This window comes from Schistocerca piceifrons, chromosome 5, assembly GCF_021461385.2.
Source record: "Schistocerca piceifrons isolate TAMUIC-IGC-003096 chromosome 5, iqSchPice1.1, whole genome shotgun sequence".
Classification (NCBI taxonomy): domain Eukaryota; kingdom Metazoa; phylum Arthropoda; class Insecta; order Orthoptera; family Acrididae; genus Schistocerca; species Schistocerca piceifrons.
The window spans coordinates 317,709,043-317,729,542 of NC_060142.1; the positions used below are offsets into that span (position 1 = coordinate 317,709,043).

Below are 20,500 nucleotides of genomic sequence, written 5' to 3' on the forward strand. Positions count from 1 at the left end.
TTGTGTGGAACTATGAAAAAATAAGCAAAATATGCAAACTGAATAGCCCACGTTCAAGATATGCAACATCAAGGAAAGTGAGAACTGGGGAGCGCCGTGGTCCCGTGGTTAGCGTGAGCAGCTGCGGAACGGAAGGTCCTAGGTTGAAGTCTACCCTCGAGTGAAAATTTTACTTTCTTTATTTTCGCAAAGTTATGATCTGTCCGTTCGTTCATTGACGTCTCTGTTCACTGTAATAAGTTTAGTGTCTGTGTTTTGCAACCGCACCGCAGTACTGTGCGATTAGTAGACGAAAGGACGTGCCTCTGCAATGGGAACCGAAAACATTTGATCGCAAGGTCATAGGTCAACCGATTCCTCCACAGGAAAACACGTCTGATATATTCTATACGACACTGGCGACGGCATGTGCGTCACATGACAGGAATATGTTGTCGACCCACCTAACTTGTACACTTGGCGAATGGGTAAAAAGATTATTCTACCTTGCCCGATTCAGGTTTTCTTGTGGATGTGATAGTCACTCCCAAAAAAGTGGTGAAAACATAAGAGTTTGTCATGTAAACCGGAAATAAAAAAATTAAAATTCTCACTCCAGGGAAGGCTTGAACCAAGGACCTCTCGCTCCGCAGCTGCTCACGCAAACTACGGGACCACGGCGCTCCTCTGTTCACATTTGCCTTGATATTGCCTACCTTGCGCATGGACTACTCAGTTTGTATATTTTGGTTATTTTTTCATAGTTGCACACAACTTCTTCCTGTTTTCTCGATCGATCTGTGTTCAGTTATTCAGGGCCTATCCACTGTGCCAAATTATAACTAAATCTGACGGGGGTGCGATGGGGAGGTTCCCTTGGAAGATAGCTGGACTCTGCTTACTGCTGCGTCATTTCTAATGAGTCTTCATTTGCTTGGAGAAATACAAGTTAAGCAAGTCATCTATTGGTTCTGTTGCCTTGTTTGCTAATTATTTCTAAATTTTTCCAGCTTTCCTAAGACGACGGTTGCTGCACCACATTGTAGCCTACCTCTCCTTACTGTTGTGTACAAAGTCGTACACAACACTACGTAGAGTACGACAGAAACATAAACAGGTCCACAGACAGTTTGGTGTTTCTCAGAAAACGAAGCAAGTTATCACTGCCAGTATCGTGCACCGTAGAGAAACGTATCGCGGAAGTCTGAGAATGATATACTCAGACCACGCGAAGTTCGGAGCGAGGTGAGGGGCAGACGACGCCCGGCGCCGCGGACTCGCACAATGGGTAGCGGCGGCGCGTGGCCATTGTGGCGTCGCGTCCACGCTTGCGGCGCGTAATTTCCCACGGGGAGCCCAGAAGGTGGGGTCGCACCCCTCGACGTAAACACACGCGCGTAGCCAGGTGGCGCCCCTGTTGTCTGCTGGCGGCGTCTGCGACCGCTGATTCACTACCAACGTTCGGAGGCTGCCGACATCGCCTCGACCCAAGCGACTAATCAGTGTGGGCTGTGCGGGTGGGGTACCTTCACACCGCGGCCGCACTGTAATGAAATAGTCGGTCAGTAAATTAAGCAGCCAGCAGCGCTTGTGGTCAAGGATGTGGCCTTTCGCGGAAGAAAGCTACAACTGCTGTTCAGGATGACCAAGCATCACTTTCCCATTTAACAGTGCAGTCTTTGGAGAAAATTCTGTTTCTGTACATGTCTGGCGTTACTTATACCAGTTACTAATTTTTTTATTTCGGTAATGTTAACGCATTAGGTGCGAACTATAGACTCCTCGGACGTGTCTGCTCACTGCGTTGCCACTGATGCAAACTGCGCGCTGCGTAGGGCAGGTATAAGCTTGTCGAAGACGTAATTGTGACGTAGCTCCTTAGGGAGAGTGAGATCCCACGTGCCTGCTCACTCTCCGGCTTGCATACAGACTACTAGAAAGTTATTCCTTTAAGACGGCGAGAGAGGTAGCATAGCTGAAGCGGTTTATTAATACCAAGATTTTCGTCTGACTTCCGCTTACATCTGTGTCATCATATGTCCATATTTTCCCCGCTTCTCTCCGTTTGACACTTTGACTTGCAAAGTCACTTTGACTTGTATAAAACACAACAAAGTATTGCACCACTAATGTTTAGCCGGGCGGGGTGGCCGAGCGGTTCTAGGCGCTTCAGTCTGGAACCGTGCGACCTCTACGGTCGCAGGTTCGAATCCTGCCTCGGGCATGGGTTTGTGTGATGTTCTTAGGTTGGTTAGGTTTAAGTAGTTCTATGGGACTGATGACCTCAGAAGTAAAGTCCCATAGTGCTCAGAGCCATTTTTGAACTAATGTTTCAAACGCCCGTCCGGTTGGCCGTGCGGTCTAACGCACAGCTTTCCGGGCGGGAAGGAGCACCTGGTCCCAGGCATGAATCCGCCCGGCGGATTAGTGTTGAGGTCCGATGAGCCGGCCAGTCTGTGGATGGGTTTTAGGCGGTTTTCCACCTGCCACGGCGAATGCAGCCTGGTTCCACTTATTCAGCGATTGCTGCGCAAACAAGTTCTCCACGTACGCGTACACCACCATTACTCTACCACGCAAACATAGAGGTTACACTCGTCTGTTGTGAGACGTTCCCTGGGGGGGTTCACCGGGGGCCGAACCGCACAATAACTCTGGGTTCGGTGTGGGGCGGCGGAGGAGCGAAGTGGACTGCGGTAGTCGTCGTGGGGTTGTGGACCACTGCGGCTGCGGCGGGGACGGGGCCTCTCCGTCGTTTCTAGGCCCCCAGTTAACATACAATACAATACAATACAATGTTTAAAACACGAGCAAGTATTTCACTAATAATTGCAAACCTGAGCGACTCTGTCGTCCTGCTCTTACATAGAAAGTGTGTTTAATTACTCGGTTAATGATAATTCCAGTCACAGACTCATGCAGGAGGTAAACTTACAAATCTAATGATCACAATCACGGGTCAACTGCTTGAATATTTAAGAAGTCTGTAAAGTTAATACGCAAATTTCTGATGAAAAATCAGTTTTCCTCGTTATTCTGGACCTTCTGATGTGTTGCTGAGATACAGGATGATTATATGGCAAAGTGAAAGTAATTATGTTATCCACCAATCATACTATTTAAGAAAGCCACAAACTGCGTATGTTGTTGTTGTTGTGGTCTTCAGTCCTGAGACTGGTTTGATGCAGCTCTCCATGCTACTCTATCCTGTGCAAGCTTTTTCATCTCCCAGTACCTACTGCAACCTACATCCTTCTGAATCTGCTTAGTGTATTCATCTCTTGGTCTCCCTCTACGATTTTTACCCTCCATGCTGCCCTCCAATACTAAATTGGTGATCCCTTGATGCCTCAGAACATGTCCTACCAACCGATCCATTCTTCTGGTCAAGTTCTGCCACAAACTTCTCTCCTCCGCAATCCTATTCAATACTTCCTCATTAGTTATGTGATCTACCCATCTAATCTTCAGCATTCTTCTGTAGCACCATGTTTCGGAAGCTTCTATTCTCTTCTTGTCCAAACTATTTATCGTCCATGTTTCACTTCCATACATGGCTACACTCCATACAAATACTTTCAGAAATGACTTCCTGACACTTCCATCTATACTCGATGTTAACAAATTTCTCTTCTTCAGAAACGCTTTCCTTGCCATTGCCAGTCTACATTTTATATCCTCTCTACTTCGACCATCATCAGTTGCGTATATTGTTAAAGAAAGGAGCCGTTTCGTTCTAACCGGCGTTGCAGACCCACTACCACGGAGGACGAACTTTTTTTGTGGGAGTAACAGACTGGTGCCACCGCAGAACAGCCAACCTAAAGGCCAGAAGCTTTCCCCAACAGTCTACCTAAAAAGCAGGAGGACTGATTTGCTCTCCGGCCCCATCCTCATCAAAATTATGACGGTACTGTTTGGTCGTCAAATCGCAATAAAGAATTGGCACGGAAGTTGTTGCCATCTTTGCTTAACACGAACTGGCCACTACTGCTTTGTAGTCACTCGTATGTAGAATGACACCGGCAAGAATGCGGTCGCGACTTCAGTATGCGCAGTCCTCCCACGATCGCCGTAATTACGTGCGCTCGTGGATTTCTCTGCGAGCTCGCTGCACACTACTCACCGATGCTGCCTGCTTAAGAGATGCCGCACTCGACACACTTGTCTTTCGCGTCTCGTGTCTCTCTTGGTCGACAATATCTCCCACGTTCCCTTTGAGGTGGTGTACCACATATTACTAGTTAGGATCCTCTAGGATAGTGGTTCCCAACCTTTCTTAGACCGTTACCCCTGAGCACAATCAGACATTAGGTGGTACCTCCGCCCTCCCCTCCTCCCCACCCCTGCCTTCCCTGCCTTCTGTTACCCCCCCCCCCCCCCTCAAAAAATGGTTCAAATGGCTCTGAGCACTATGGGACTTAACAGCTATGGTCATCAGTCCCCTAGAACTTAGAACTACTTAAACCTAACTAACCTAAGGACAGCACACAACACCCAGCCATCACGAGGCAGAGAAAATCCCTGACCCCGCCGGGAATCGAACCCGGGAACCCGGGCGTGGGAAGCGAGAACGCTACCGCACGACCACGAGATGCGGCCCCCCCCCCCCTCCCCCGACGCCCCAACATTACCACAACATTTGCACCTAAGTAAGCTGTAGAATGAAAGCCTTTCGTTGAGCGCTTTTATTTTTGAAGTAATGAAAGATCAATGATGTTTACTTTGTGCGTGTGTGTGTGTGTGTGTGTGTGTGTGCATATGTGTGTGTGTGTGTGCATATGTGTGTGTGTCTGATTTAGAATGAAAGACGAAGGAATCTGTAGTGCATCGCAAGTACTACTCACAACTGCTTCTCAGAAAAGAAAGCTAACTATCCACAGCGGGAGTACACACTTATTACAAAACATACTTCGCCTGCATTACTCCTCTCTATTGCAGCATTTGCTTGACCTGCACATTTGCAACCTCATTTAAAATCAACCAAGTTCATATGTGTGCACTGTACTTAATGTTCGCAAATCACATCATTGCTGCACTCTTTACTTCTGATCTCGCAGAAATTGGACGACTTCGGGCTGTTAATGCTTTGTGTCTAACGTCTCTAATAATAGTAATAATAATAATAATAATAATAAAACTGTGATGTAGCTGCTATGTAGTCATTACTGTGTCGTGCTGTCAATTAATTCACGTATCCAGCTATCTGTTTCGAAGCGAGTTACGAACCAATTTCTGGACTACTGGAGGTACTATGTGCAACTTGGAGAAGACTGTTTTTTTGAGATATTCATCATTTGTTAAGTATAGGTCTCACTTTAATAATCAGCAATGTACGGAACGAAACACAACATGTGTCTGTGCTGGATGGACAATATGAGGAACCTGTAACCTCCTCCGCATTAACGCAACTAACTGAGAAAGAGTAATTATTGATTACATATAATGTAGTCTTACAAAATTGTAATAATGGTGATGATCTTAGGAAATAATTTAGTTTCTTGCCTGAAAAAGATTCGAGTGTTGTTTACTTTAAGCCTCTCAGAAAATTTCGTTTCACCCTTCAGGGGATAATTACCCGCAGGTTGGAAACAGTTGCTCTAGGGGTGGACGAATACTTATTTCACGCTTGAAAATTTCTCTACTGTATCTTGAAATTCCCGTGAAGGACTATGACTACAACGAGTAATCCAGAACCGTGGACTGATGTTACCTATTGGTGGCGTCCCCCTGTACCTTATTCTATAACCTCCTACGACTGAAACACCCGCTGTAGGTTCGATCTTCGCTAATACCACCGTTCAGATGACAGAAACTCTTCGGGTAAGCTAGCTTTCATCTAGAGATAGAGAAGCAGTAACAGACAGGGCAGCCGGTTCAATTAATTCTTTATTGAACATTGTTATCTCTTTGAAAGCATACGGTGGAGTCTCACCACGCATCATTTAATATTCATTTACGTGTATGCAACACCACCACTGTACTGTCTTTACCTAAGGCATGGCAGAGTCTCAAATGTTTATGGCTGGTAGGCAGGCGCTCATGCTGCAGATATAGAGCAAAGAGTCGTCTGGGCAGAGCACGATTTTCGATACCTGGCATCTTTGGGAAGTCGATCGTAACCATTGTATGTAGAAGTGGTCCAAGGACGCTGCCGTAGATCGTATACGGTCTTGCACAAGCAGAAGGACGTGCGCTTGCCGATGTTTTGACTGGAGACCGCGCACGTGCCACACCGATACTCACTGCATGAGAAGTTTCTACGGCAGACAGTTGCGCCATACTGCGACGATCACCTGTGAGACGCCAAGGAAAACTATCCCAAAGTGTTTGCACGGTTTGATGGCGCCATCCGCAGACCCGCAGTCGTTTACGTAAGCCAACTCTCTTCCCACTACAACACCAAACCGACAGTTTAGTTTAAAACAAACCTTGCAGATGTGTGGACTCGTTATATCGGTGGGTAAATGACAGCTTCAACAGAATTTCAACGTGGTGCCTACAGACAGATCTTCTACCACATTACAGCAGAGTGCTCTTTAGGATCGCACTCTAGTTAGCGATCCGAGGCTCTCGCTGTGACCCACGACGCAAGTGAACAAACAAATAAAAATCAGTGTCTTCCTTTGTAATATGCTTCCTTTTGTTTTTTATATGTACTTGTATAGCTTGTGCTTGCACATTTGCATCTGGTGGCTACAACTTGAACTAATTTTTTTCCCAGCGTAAATCAGTTCCGCATTAACGCATTGGCATATCTACCACGTCTCCCTTCAGTACGATAATTACAGGCCATACTAAACCCTCGTGAATAGCTGAATTTCGTTATAACCGCCCAGTCAGTGGTAGTTACATACAATGTCGGGGGTAAATACAAAGACCATGTCAGTCAAAGACCACGTTCAAAACCGAGATTAGCAAGAAACTTAAAAAGAAAAAATTGTCATTCGTGTAGGAGGAGACAACCTGAACACCATTTGGGGCATCGTGAGGGACCCTGTCCAGATGAACCTCTGAAGCCAACCACCGAAGAAAACCGAGCGGTCACTTCTACACGGGAAGTGTGAGACAGGAGACGCATCGTGCGGCCGTCTCGCTGAAAGATGAGTCCCTGTTTCCGATGCAAGACCCGTCCGTTACTGAAGTCACTGTACCCTCATCGAACCACGTTGCGCAATGCGAGAAAACTCTATGTGCGTAGAAAAATCCTGTAAAAATTACTTCTCCGGATTCTCCCACGCTCAACGGAATTCGGAGGGTTCTTCTCATCATAGCTTGTGCGCTGTATGTCATTTGGAGTATATGCAGTTTTTACCATAATTTCCTGTATTGATAAGTTCTGTTCCATGACCAACGCACTATATAGATTGTTTGTTGCCACTCTAAGCCATTTTGCAGCTCTGGCATCAATCCACAGTAACAGTACTGCTGTTAAATTGTGCCACTAGCATCGATCCGATCCCCGCTGTCCACAACATTTGTGTCAACACCATTTCGATTAATCGTTCAGTAATATTAATATGATGTATTACATTTAGATACAGTTGGTCGTGGTACGTAATGAGCCACGAACAGTTTATCACATGTGGATATCAACAAGGCAAAATGCCATAAAACTATCTCTCTCTCTCTCGCTCTCTCACACATTTTTGGAGAGTGTCATCAGTCTTCTGATTGGTTTAATGCAGCCCGCTCAAATTCCTCTCCTGTGATAAACTTTTTATCTTAGAGTAGCACTTACAACCTACGTCCGCAGTTATTTGCTGGATGTATTCCAACATCTGTCTTTCTCTACAGTTTTTACCCTCTACAGCTTCCTCTAGTACCATGGAAGTCATTCCCAGACGTCTTAACAGATGTCCAATCATCCTGTCCCTTCTCTTTGTCAGTGTTTTCCATATATTCCTTTTCTCGCCGATTCTGCGGAGAACTTCCTCATTCCTTACCTTCAGAATGAGATTTTCACTCTGCAGCGGAGTGTGCGCTAATATGAAACTTCCTGGCAGATTGAAACTGTGTGCCGGGCCGAGACTCGAACTCGGGACCTTTGCCTTTCGCGGGCAAGTGCTCTACCGACTGAGCTACCCAAGCACGACTCACGCCCTGTCCTCACAGCTTTGCTTCTGCCAGTACCTCTTCTCCTACCTTCCAAACTTTACAGAAGCTCTCCTGCGAAACTGGCAGAACTAGCGCTCCTGAAAGAAAGGATATTGCGCAGACGTGGCTTAGCCACAGCCTGGAGAATGTTTCCAGAATGAGATTATCACTCTGCAGCGGAGTGTGCGCTGAAATGAAACTTCCTGGCAGAGTAAAACTGTGTGCCGGACCGAGACTCGAACTCGGGATCTTTACCTTTCGCGGGCAAGTGCTCTACCGACTGAGCTACCCAAGCACGACTCACGCCCCGTCCTCACAGCTTTACTTCTGCCAGTACCTCTTCTCCTACCTTCCAAACTTTACAGAAGCTCTCCTGCAAACCTTGCAGAACTCCGCTGTAGGGTGACAATTTCATTCTAGAAACATCCCCCAGGCTGTGGCTAAGCCATGTCACCGCAGTATCCTTTCTTTCAGGAGTGCTAGTTCTGCAAGGTTTGCAGGAGAGCTTCTGTAAAGTTTGGAAAGTAGGGGACGAGGTACTGGCAGAAGCTGTGAGGACGGAGCATGAGTCGTGCTTGGGTAGCTCAGTTGGTAGAGCACTTGCCCACGAAAGGCAAAGGTCCCGAGTTTGAGTCTCGGCCCGGCACACAGTTTTAATCTGCCAGGAAGTTTCATTCCTTACCTTATCAGTCCACCTGATTTTAAAAGTTGTTCTGTAGCACCGCATCTCAAATGCTTCCATTATCTTCTCTTCTGGTATTGTCCATGTCTCACTGCCATACAATGCTGTGCTCCAGATATACGTTTTCAGAAATTTCGTCCTCAAATTAAGACGTATATGTAGTATTAGTACCGCCCGTGCGGCCGAGCGGTTCTAGGCGCTTCAGTCTGGAACCGCGCTGCTGCTACGGTCACAGGTTCGAATCCTGCCTCGGGCATGGATGTGTGTGATGTCCTTAGGTTAGTTAGATTTAAGTAGTTCTAAATCCAGGGGACTGATGACCTCAGATGTTAAGTCCCATAGTGCTTAGAGCCATTTGAACCATTTTTTGTAGTATTAGTAGAGTTCCATTAGCCATTAATGCCCTTTTTACCTGTGCAGGTCTGCTTTTTATAGCCTCCTTTCTCCGTCCGTCATTGCTTATTTTGTGCCTAGATACTAGAATTCCTTAACTTCATGTAATTCGTAACCGCCAGTTCTGATGGTAAGTTTCTGCTGCTTCTCATTGCCTACGTGTTCCTTACTGTCTTACTGAAGCGCCAAAGAAACTGATATAGACATGCGTATTCAAAAACAGAGATATGTAAACAGGCAGAATAGGGCGCTGCGGTAGCAACGCCCGTATAAGACAACAAGCATCCGGCTCAGTTGTTATATCGGTCACTGCTGCTATAATGGCAGGTTATCAAGATTTAAGTGAGTTTGAAGGTGGTGCTATAGTCGGCGCTCGAGCGATGGGACACAGCATCTCCGAGGTAGAAATGAAGTGGGAATTTTCCCGTACGACCATTTCACGAGTGTACCGTGAATATCAGAAAGCCGGTAAAACATCAAATATCCGACATCGCTGTGGCAGGGAAAAGATCCTACAAGAACGGGACCAACAACGACTGAAGAGAATCGTTCAACGTGACAGCAGAGCAGCCCTTCCGCAAATTGCTGGAGACTTCAATGCTGGGCCATCAAGAAGTGTCAGCGTGCGAACCATTCACGCGAAACATCATCGATATGGGCTTTCGGAGCCGAAGCCCCACTCGTGTACCCTTGATGACTGCACTACACAAAGCTTTACGCCTCACCTGGGTCCTTCAACACCGACATTTGGTTGTTGATGATTGGAGACATGTTGCCTGGTCAGACGAGTCTCGTTTAAAATTGTATCGATTGGATGGACGTGTACAACCTCACGAATCCATGGACTCTGCATGTCAGCAGAGGACTGTTAAAGCTAGTGGAGGCCCTGTAATGGTGTCGGGCGTGTGCAGTTGGAGTGATATGGGACCCCTAACAGTCTAGATGCGACTCTGACATGTGACACGTACATACGTATCCTGTCTGATCACCTGCATCCTCTCTTGTCCATTTTGCATTCCGACGGACTTGGCCAATTCCAGCACGACAACAGGACAATGGGACACCGCACACATTCATAGTTGCTACAGTGTGGCTCCAGGAACACTCTTCCGAGTTTAAACACTTCGAGTGGACACCAAACTCTCCAGACATGAACATTATTGCCCATATCTGGGATACCTTGCAACGTGCTGTCGCTAGTACTCCTACGGATTTATGGACAGCCCTGCAGGATTTATGGTGTCAATTCCCTCCAGAACTACTTCAGACATTAGTCGAGTCCATGCCACGTCGCCTAGCTGACAGACACTGAAGGTGGCAATTAACAGTAATCTTGTTTATAATTTGTCGTATACTTTTCAGTCCCTGCTTGAACTCTTTCTGAAACAGAGATAATTTGGAGGTGGAGCCTTTAATTATTTCAACTGCTAAACATTGCATTTGTGAGGAGCAAACTGTTTACATTATGAGTGAAATAAAGAGGTTCTGTACGAGTACCTCACCTCCATAGCGTCATTTTTGTCTTCACTGCTTCCTTCCCTTAAGAATCCGAGGACAGTAAAGACGTCTACTTTTATTTTCGTCGTAGGAAACTTAATTACATTCTGCGTAAAAAGAATGCTTCGTAAAAGAACAAAGCCTTTAATTTCTTAACGGATCGACACACTCCGAAGACTTGTTTGGTTTCCACGAACGACTGCCGGAGGGGAGAGAGAAACACCGCGCTACCAGTCCCCAACTTGTTCGCGACATGTTTAAATTAATTAAGGCGTTGATTAACGTTTGACGAGCAGCGAGGCGCCACTAGGCTCGACAACTTCCGCAGCAGTCGTACGTTTATCGGTTCGCGTCGCTAAGGAAAGTTTTTCTCTTGGCGAGGGCGACACAGGCGGAAATGTGCGTAGCCAGTTTTTCTCAGGGGACGTCCCAGAACGACTTCGCTTCGCACTCTGTTTCTTCTTTCTCGGATCTTCTTGCACTAAACTCCTTGCACTTGAGAAACTTTTATGCTATCGCTACAACACAGAATTAAAGAATCTATTGTAGCAGCCAGTTCCGCATCTTCTACAGTGTTCTTTGTAAAACAAAAATGTCTTAGTACAATTTTGTTGAAAGACAGTGAGATACGCAGTGTAATATGATGACAGAAAAAAATAAAACTTTTACATCTTCTAAATTATGAGAAATCAAAATTGTTCGTTATTATATACATACTATAAAAAAGTATACATATTCGTATTGTGTGTGTGTGTGTGTGTGTGTGTGTGTGTGTGTGTGTGTGTGTGTGTGTGTGTTCGACATCTCCTAAACCACTGAACCGATTCACTTGTACCTTACTGTCAGGCAACAATCGCTGTGGGGTATCAACGAACTATCTATCAAAATGGTGGAGCTGAAAAAGAAAAGCAGCGTGCGACGCGTGAATTCCTAGACTTCATTCATCCAGTATTTCGGAATAAGAGCACTTGGGGAGTTTCAAAGAACTTTAAAGATAATTCCAATCATTTACGTAGTTTTTATCTTGCTGACAATCCCTACAAAATGATGAAAGGAAAAATGTTTGTCGCTTCCTACTTTTCCGCTCTTCATACAGTAAAAATACCGCATGAAGCATGACGCTCTAGTTTATCATTCCCTTACTATTCAATGTAATCGTGACACATTTTCAGACAGCATGCGTATGTGTCACTAAATGTAAGTGCAAAATTATATCATTGTATTACGCATGGTAAAGGAGATATGGCGTCAAAACCAGTAAGAAACGTGAAAAACTATCGCATCATGCATGACGTTTAAATGTATTACTTCGTTGTTACTGAGTCCATTCGCAACAGATTTTGCAGACAGTATCCACATACTCCTCTGAATGTACTTACAACATTATACCACTGTAAGAAACATACATCAGAAGATAGGACGTCATAAACATTAAGCACAAGGCCAAACGTGGCGTGGTACGGGGATGAACACATAGCTGTAAATAAGTACCGGGGAACGCCAGGTTTCTCCGCTGTATATGTATACACTGATGGAAAAAAATCGTAATACTAAGAAGGAGTCGTGGTAGGCGCGTTTCTACATCTGAAATAACGATATCTATTGAAATTACACGTCAGTCGCATCAGAGTGGTGCTAATAGTGATAAGATTACGAGAAGTAAGATTTCCTTCTTTCGATATTGCAGAAAGACTTGGCAGGCAGCAGTTGACACCACAGTGACACAACGAATGATACAAATCCGTTGCTTCAAGGACAGCTCCGAGACACACGCTCTGAAGCGTGCATTCCATCGTCCCCAATTACCGTCATCTGATACTTCACTGGTGTCGAGAGAGTTCATGTGAGGGAGGGTGAAGGTCTGTTGAGTTTTCTGATGACAGCTGGTTCGCCCGTGTGGTGGCTAGAAAGAGGTCAGTTGAGGATCTGCACCCTCCCTGTCTGTGTCCTCGATGCTCTAGACCTACTTCAGGAGTTATGATCTGGGGTGCGATTTCGCATGACAGCAGGGCCACTCTCGTGTTTATCCCATACACCCCGATTGCATATCTGTACTACAATATGATGTTTCGACCTGTTGTGCTGCTATTTATGAATAAGGCGGGGTTTTCCAATAGGATAACGCTCGCCTACATACCGCTGTTGTAACCCAACATGCACTACAGAGTGACAAGTTGCCTTGGCCTGCTCGATCACCGGATCTGTCTCCAATCGAGCACATACGGAACGTCATCGGACAACAACTCCAGCGTCGTTCACAAACAGTATTAACCATCCCTGTATTAACCGACCAAGTGCAAACTGATAACAGTCACCTGTACAACAGAATGCATGCTTGCATTCGACATTCTGACGGTTACGCAGGTTATTAATGTACCAGCATTTCACATTGCAATAGCGCATCTCGCACTTACATTAATCTGTGATCTTGCTATGTTACTCACTTAAATATGTTGCCTAGACTACTGAACTCCCAAAATTTCACTACTCTTCTTTGATTAATTTTTGGTACTGCGATTTTTTTCTGTCAGTGTACATACAGCATTTGGCATATGACGTAGAAAAATTATGGAGATTATCTCATTATTGCCTCATTACGTGTTGTTTGCACCCGTTGTCGGAGGAAGAAATCTGTTATGGGACGTAGTTTCACTGTGACTGCATCTACAATCACCTTCGTTCAATAATAATGTCATCTTTCTTGACAGCCGCTGTAATGGACATATCTTCAGTTATTTAACAGTGTGACTGTCTTAGCTTCAAATAGAAAATTGCAATACGTGTCAAATTAAAAGTGAAATAATATCAAGTTTACCTCGTCTTGTCAGGTTAACCAGTTTTCATAGTTCGGCAAATTTTTCTTTTAACATTGTGACCAGATTGCCTTCCAGTCGCCAGAGTCTTCAGTTTACCTGAGGGAGGAAAGTTGTGTGCATCATTTGGCTGATTTGGCTGTGACGGTACGAACTATGTTCTCTCTATTATTATGTTTTAAGTGTTTGGGTATCGTATTTTCTGAGACGGAGGTGGGGTATCCGTGCAACATTTACCTCAATGAAAGTGGAAAACTGCCCAAAAGCTGCACTCAGCCTAGCCTGTATAACATTAATCCCCAACGCGATTAGATCATGCTCTCGCCACCTCCCCACCTTGCCAAACTACTGTGATGCGCCGCAAGCTATAGGACCAGGTCATATTGTTCCATGGGATTACCTTTTTTTCTAATTTTATTACTTCCCATCAAAATACTACCATATCATCCTTCAGGAAAACGAAAGCCGCAACGTAAACGTCAAGCCACAACGTCCAGAAGATGCATACAACATGATGAGATATTAACTGTCAAATCGCCAGTAGTGGGGCAAATTGTGTTCTAGCACGTTTTGTAAGTGCAGGTTGAATACATTCAGGGTAGCAAACTCGATTGTTTGATGACCCCTCCCCCTCCCATTAACCTACTGTTCTGTAAACTGATTTATGACCCCCTGGGGGTTGATTTATAACCGACTGTGGATAGTCTGCCCTTCTAAAAAATCAATCCTCCCTTCCCCTTCTCCTCTCCTACTCCTATGAGAAAATTCCTCACCAATACAATCTCACCTTTGATATCAAATTAATTGACTAATTCATTAAATCAATAAAATAATTAACCTTTAAAAATGTTCAAACGTGTGTGAAATCTTATGGGACTTAACTGCTAAGGTCATTAGTCCCTAAGCTTACACACTACTTAACCTAAATTACCCTAAGGACAAACACACACACCCATGCCCGAGGGAAGACTCGAACCTCCGCCGGGACCAGCCGCACAGTCTATGACTGCAGCGCCCGAGACCGCTCGGCTAATTCCGCGCGGCAATTAACCTTTCCCTCTTCACAAATCCCCCAGTTCCAATCCCCCCACCTACCTGGTATTGGTGAGAAAAAGACTCGGTCTGTGCTGGAGACGAATGATTCCACCACAGGAAATTCAATTACTCTTACATAGCAAAGGATATACTGTTTATTTATAATGTTCAATTCGCAGGGATTAGATTTCTCTTTTATTTGGTGTGAAAGGCTCCTCATTCTCTGCTGCATTGGAAGATACAGGTCTTGTAAAATACATCGAAAAGAAGTAATTAAATGTATCACCTTTTTCCGATCACGCCAGGAATATCATCACAAAATCGATGTCAACAAAACTCATCGTACGTGCGAAGGTCGTTCAATAAGTAATGCCCCACATTAAAAAAGAGCCATTAATATTCGTAGACAAACGTCCTTGTTGGTGTGCTTCATATTTGTTCTGTGCGCTGGTGAAGTTTCGAACGGTTCTGGCAGATGGCAGAGCTATAGCACAGCGTCAAAATGGCGTCAACATACGACTCACCTTACAAGCAGGCTGCTGTTATTGAATTCTTGTGTGAAGAAAAAGAATCCGTGGTGAACATCAATAAACGTTTGTGTGCAGTGTATGGCGATGCTGCAGTTGGTAGGAGTACAGTTGGGCGATGGGTAAAGAAAGTTACAGGCTCAGGAAATGCGGAAACAGAGCTCCATGATCAGCCACGCTTAGGACGACCTATCACAGCCACTGCTCCAGACATGCTGAATTGTGCGGATGCCATTATTCGTGCCAACTGGCGCATCACAACTCTTCAGTTGGCTCTACAGTTGTCAGTCAGCATTGTAAGTGCATCTGCAATGAACAAGACTCTCGGATATTCAAAGAGGTGCTCATGATGGGTTCCATGAATCCTCACAGCGGATCACAATATTCAAAGAAAGGCCATTCATCTGAATTGTTGGAGCATTTTGAGACCAATGGAGAGGACTTTCTGTCATGGATCGTCACGGGGGACGAAAGCTGGGTGCACAACTTCACGCCAGAAATAAAAAGACAGTCCATGGAGTGGCATCATCCTCATTCACCACAAAATAAGAAATTCAAAACAACTCCCCCTGCCAGAAACGTTATGGTGACGGCCTTCTGGAATTGTGATGGCGTCATTCTCGTGGATGTAATGCCAAGAGGGTCAACCATCAATACAGAGGCGTACATGAAGACTCTGAGTAAACTCAACATGTTCAATTGGACGAGAATCCAGCAGAAATCTTGCTCTAACACGATGATGCACGCCTACACACAAGTCTGAGAACCCGGGAACACATCGCCAAATTGGGCTGGACATCATTGCCTCATCCACCCTCATCTACCCCCAGACTTCCATTTCTTTGGGCAGCTTAAAGATTCTCTGTGGTGAACACAGTGAAGATGATGAGAGTGTCAATCAAGCAGTGAAAGCATGGCTATGTCTACTGGACAAGAGCTTTTACCAACAGGGTATATATGCTCTTCCACAATGTTAGCGTACAGTCATAGAATGTGATAGACACTACATAGAAATGTAGGACATGGAAAGACATGTTGATGTATATTATCATCAAGTTCTGACTCTTAACAATACATATGTTCTGAGAAAAAATGTGGGGCATTACTTATTGAACGGCCCTCATAATTACACTGCTGGCATTAAAATTGCTACACCAAGAAGAAATGCAGATGATAAACGGGTATTCATTGGACAAATGTATTATACTAGAACTGACATGTGATTACATTTTCACGCAATTTGGGTGCATAGATCCAGAGAAATCAGTACCTAGAACAAATACCTCTGCCCGTAATAACGGCCTTGATATGCCTGGCCATTGAGTCAAACACAGCTTGAGTGGCATATACAGGTACAGCTGCCCATGCAGTTTCAACGCGATACCGCAGTTCATCAAGAGTAGTGACTGGCGTATTGTGACGAGCCAGTTGCTCGGGCACTATTGACCAGACGTTTTCAATTGGGGAGAGAGCTGGAGAATGTGATGGCCAGGGCAGCAGTCGAACATGCCCGTACAGGACCTGCAACATGCAGTCGTGCATTATCCTGCTGAAATGTAGGGCTTCGCAGAGATCGAATGAAGGGTAGAGCCACGGGTGGTAATACATCTGAATTTTAACGTCCACTGTTCAAAGTGCCGTCAATGCGAACTAGAGTTGACCGAGACGTGTAACCAATGGCACCCCATACCATCGCGCCGGGTCATACGCCAGTATGGCGACGACGAATACACGCTTCCAATGTGCGTTCACCGCGATGTCGCGAAACACGGATGCGACCATCATGATGCTGTAAACAGAACCTGGATTCATCCGAAAAAATGACGTTTTGCCATTCGTGCACCGAGGTTCGTCGTTGAGTACATCATCGCAGGCGCTCCTGTCTGTGATGCAGCTCCGGCCGCGGTGGTCTAGCGGTTCTAGGCGCTCAGTCCAGAACCGCGGGACTGCTACGGTCGCAGGTTCGAATCCTGCCTCGGGCATGGATGTGTGTGATGTCCTTAGGTTAGTTAGGTTTAACTAGTTCTAAGTTCTTCCCTTACTCTATCAGACTGATTGACTAATTAATTAATTAAATTGGTACCCTTTGTGTGTGGGCATTTAATTTTTCCTTGCATGCTATTGGTGGATACTATGACTGGTATATGTGGTGGGATTCGATCCCACAACTGCCCAGTTTTCAAACCTGATTCGATCCCACAACTGCCCAGTTTTCAAATCTTTCTGGACTTTTCCCCCCTTGCCTCCTGTTGATGGATAATGGCACAGTTAGATCATTTGGCAGGAGGTCCATTACGTTGGCTGTAGCTGAGAATTTCAAATTTCATCTCAACTGCGTGCAATGTCCTTAAAAAAACCTGTGGAGGAGTTGGATTGATGTGTGTGCTCTCAGTACCACTATTACTGAACAAGGGGGCACAGTGGTTAGCGCTCTGGACACCCATTCCGGTGGATGATGGTTCAAACCCACGTCTGGCCATCCTGATTTAGGTTTCCCTTATTTCCCTAAATCGCTTCAGGCAAATGCCAGGATGGTTCCTTTGCAAGGGCACAGCCTACTTCCTTCCCCATTCTTTCCTAATCCAATGGGACCGATGACCTTGTCATTTTGTCCCATTCCCAAAATCAACAAACTAACCAACCACTATTGGAAACAATAAATTGACCAATCGGGGCTTTGACGTCACGCGGTTCCAGACTGAAGCGCCTAGAACCGCACGGCCACATCGGCTGGCAAAAATAGTGCATGTAGGCTACTTGTTTACAACTGTACTATATTTACAAGCAGTTTTTGAATACACGGCGAGAAGTGATATCATGATTGCATAGGCAGAAGTGACATATGATCTATAAAACTACGAAAAAGACCTGTAAATTGAGGGAAAATACGCCAAAATGTGGGGAATTGGGGGGAATAAGGGTGTACTTGCATATCTTCTCCTTGGTGGAGGAATATTCTGGTACATGGGAACGAGTATGTGACAGCAAGAGGCATACGAGAAAAAGCTGGCATTGAAGCACCAGTAACCAGGCAGACACTCATTTTTCGTCGGCGACGATAAGACAGCTGTAATAGAATGTTTAACGTGGATGATCACCAGATGTAGAGTAGCTGTGACGCCGAAGTTATAGGCAACCACGTTATGGATTTTTATAAAGTTTCCTATGCTAAAGAGCGTTGTATTACCAGCTGGGGGATTGCAGTATACAACTACAGAATGTATGGCGTGTTTGAGCCTGTACAAGTCTGTTTAGGCGTTTTAAATCCTGACAAACAGTATTTACCATGTGCTTTTCTGTACTCTCCACCAACCACAACCACATGGTGTCAGCTAATAAATATCTTGAAAATTTCTCGGGTATTCATCCGGGTAGCGTCGTCCAAAAGGCGCGATATTTCGGCAAGCCGACTTCTTACCATCTTCAGGCGTTCTTGGTTTCTGATTGATCTCTGATGGATGCCGACTTTATATACTCTCCACCCCTCGTCGGCAGCCTCCGTCTGGGCGCTTCCGAGCGGTCCGCGGCCGGTGCTGGGGGAAGGGCGGTGAGCTGCGACGTATCACGAGCCGCAGTCCTTCCGCGGCTACGGCTACTTGCTGAACTCTGCCAGCGTGGTGACAATTTTTCTTCTTCTTCTTCAGGTGTCCTGACCGGAGCGGATTTCCGTGTGGACTGTCATTGTGCTTTAATCATACTCAAAGCTGGATCCCAGGCTTTGCTTAACTTGAAACCGCTGTCTTTACTTATTAGTTCGTCATGCAGTCGGATCTCCACTGCCTCTTTGAGGAGACAATCCCAGAAGGTGTTCAATTGTTGTAACACCTTTGTGCCATCGTAGTTCATGTCATGTTCATGTGAGATGCGGCCGGCCGGAGTGGCCGAGCGGTTCTAGGCGCTACAGTGTGGAACCGCGCGACCGCTACGGTCGCAGGTTCGAATCCTGCCTCGGGCATGGATGTGTGTGATGTCCTTAGGTTAGTTAGGTTTAAGTAGTTCTAAGTTCTAGGGGACTGATGACCTCAGAAGTTAAGTCCCATAGTGCTCAGAGCCATTTGAACCATTTGTGAGATGCGGTGCTTTGCCACGGTGGTCTTGGTGGGCCGTGCGTTGTCTGTGTGGCGTTTATGTTCACTACATCTCTCCTGTACCGTCCGGATGGTCTGGCGTATATACATTTTCCCGCACTGGCAAGGGATGCTGTAAACTTCCGGTTTCCGTAGTCCTAAGTCGTCCTTGACTGATCCTAATAATGTTTTCGTATTGGATGGAGGGCGAAACACGCACTTGACATTATATTTTCTGAGTATTCTGCCGATCTTTGCCGATGTGTTCCCGAAATATGGTATGATCGCTGTCGCAACAGGTTTTTCTTCGTCCTCGGAAGGCTGCGGTCTCGGCTTCTTCGGTCTTAAGGCGCGTTTTATCTGTCAGTTGTTGTAACCGTTCGTGCGGAACACGGCCTGCAAGTGCTGCAATTCAGCTGCTAGGCTAACACAGTCCGAGATTTCGTGTGCTCTGTGTACCAGTGTGCTTAGTATGCTGTATGTGTAGACTTGTGGTAGACGCTGTGTCCTAGTGTGCCATCTGGTCTTCGCTTGACGAGCACATCCAGAAATGGAAGCTGGCTGTTTTCTTCTACCTCCATCGTGAACTTGATATTCTGGTGCAGCGAGTCAGACGCTGCAGAAAGTCTTGGAGGCGTTGTCGTCCGTGTGGCCAGATTACGAATGTGTCGTCTGCATATCGAAAAAAGCAAGAGGCTTGTAGGCTGCCGACTCGAGAGCTTCTTCTTCAAAAGCCTACATAAACATATTGGCCACTACTGGTGATAGCGGACAGCCCATCGCTGCTCCATCTGCTTGTTCGTAGTAGTTTCCATCGAACAGAAAGTATGTTGATGTTAGTACGAATTCGAAAACTTTCGTTACTGTTGGTCCGAATTTTTCTCCTTTGAGGCTTAGGGAGTCTCTTAGAGGTACCTTGGTAAAAAGGGATACCACGTCAAAGTTCAAAGTGAGGTCTTCTCAGCACAATCGGAAGTTCTGGAGCTGCTGGCGAAATGCGCGGAGTTTCTGATGTGGTGCTGACATTTTCCCACAAAGGGAGTGAGCATCGTCAGATGTTTTGCTAATTAATACGTTGGTGCTCCAAAGTTGCTTACAATCGGGCGGAGAAGCAATCCATCCTTATGGACTTCAGGTAGTCCGTAAAGCTGCACCTCGTAGACTTCACGGACTACCTAAATTCGTTACCGGGCTAAATATCTCACGAAATAAGCGTCAAACGAGAAAACTACAAAGAACGAAACTTGTCTAGAATGAATGGGGAAACCAGATGGCGCTATGGTTGGCCAGCTAGATGGCGCTGCCATAGGTCAAACGGATATCAACTGCGTTTTTAAAAAAAGGAACCCCCATTTTTTATTACATATTCGTGTAATACGTAAAGAAATACGAATGTTTTAGTTGGACCAC

General features: G+C 45.6%; 1 non-coding gene across 1 annotated transcript; it reads right to left on the reverse strand.

Annotated features, from left to right (window-relative positions):
• Positions 1–7,996: 7,996 nt before the first annotated feature.
• On the reverse strand, positions 7,997–8,071 carry Trnas-cga. Its single transcript has one exon. It is a non-coding gene; the product is annotated as a tRNA-Ser (tRNA).
• Positions 8,072–20,500: the final 12,429 nt, after the last annotated feature.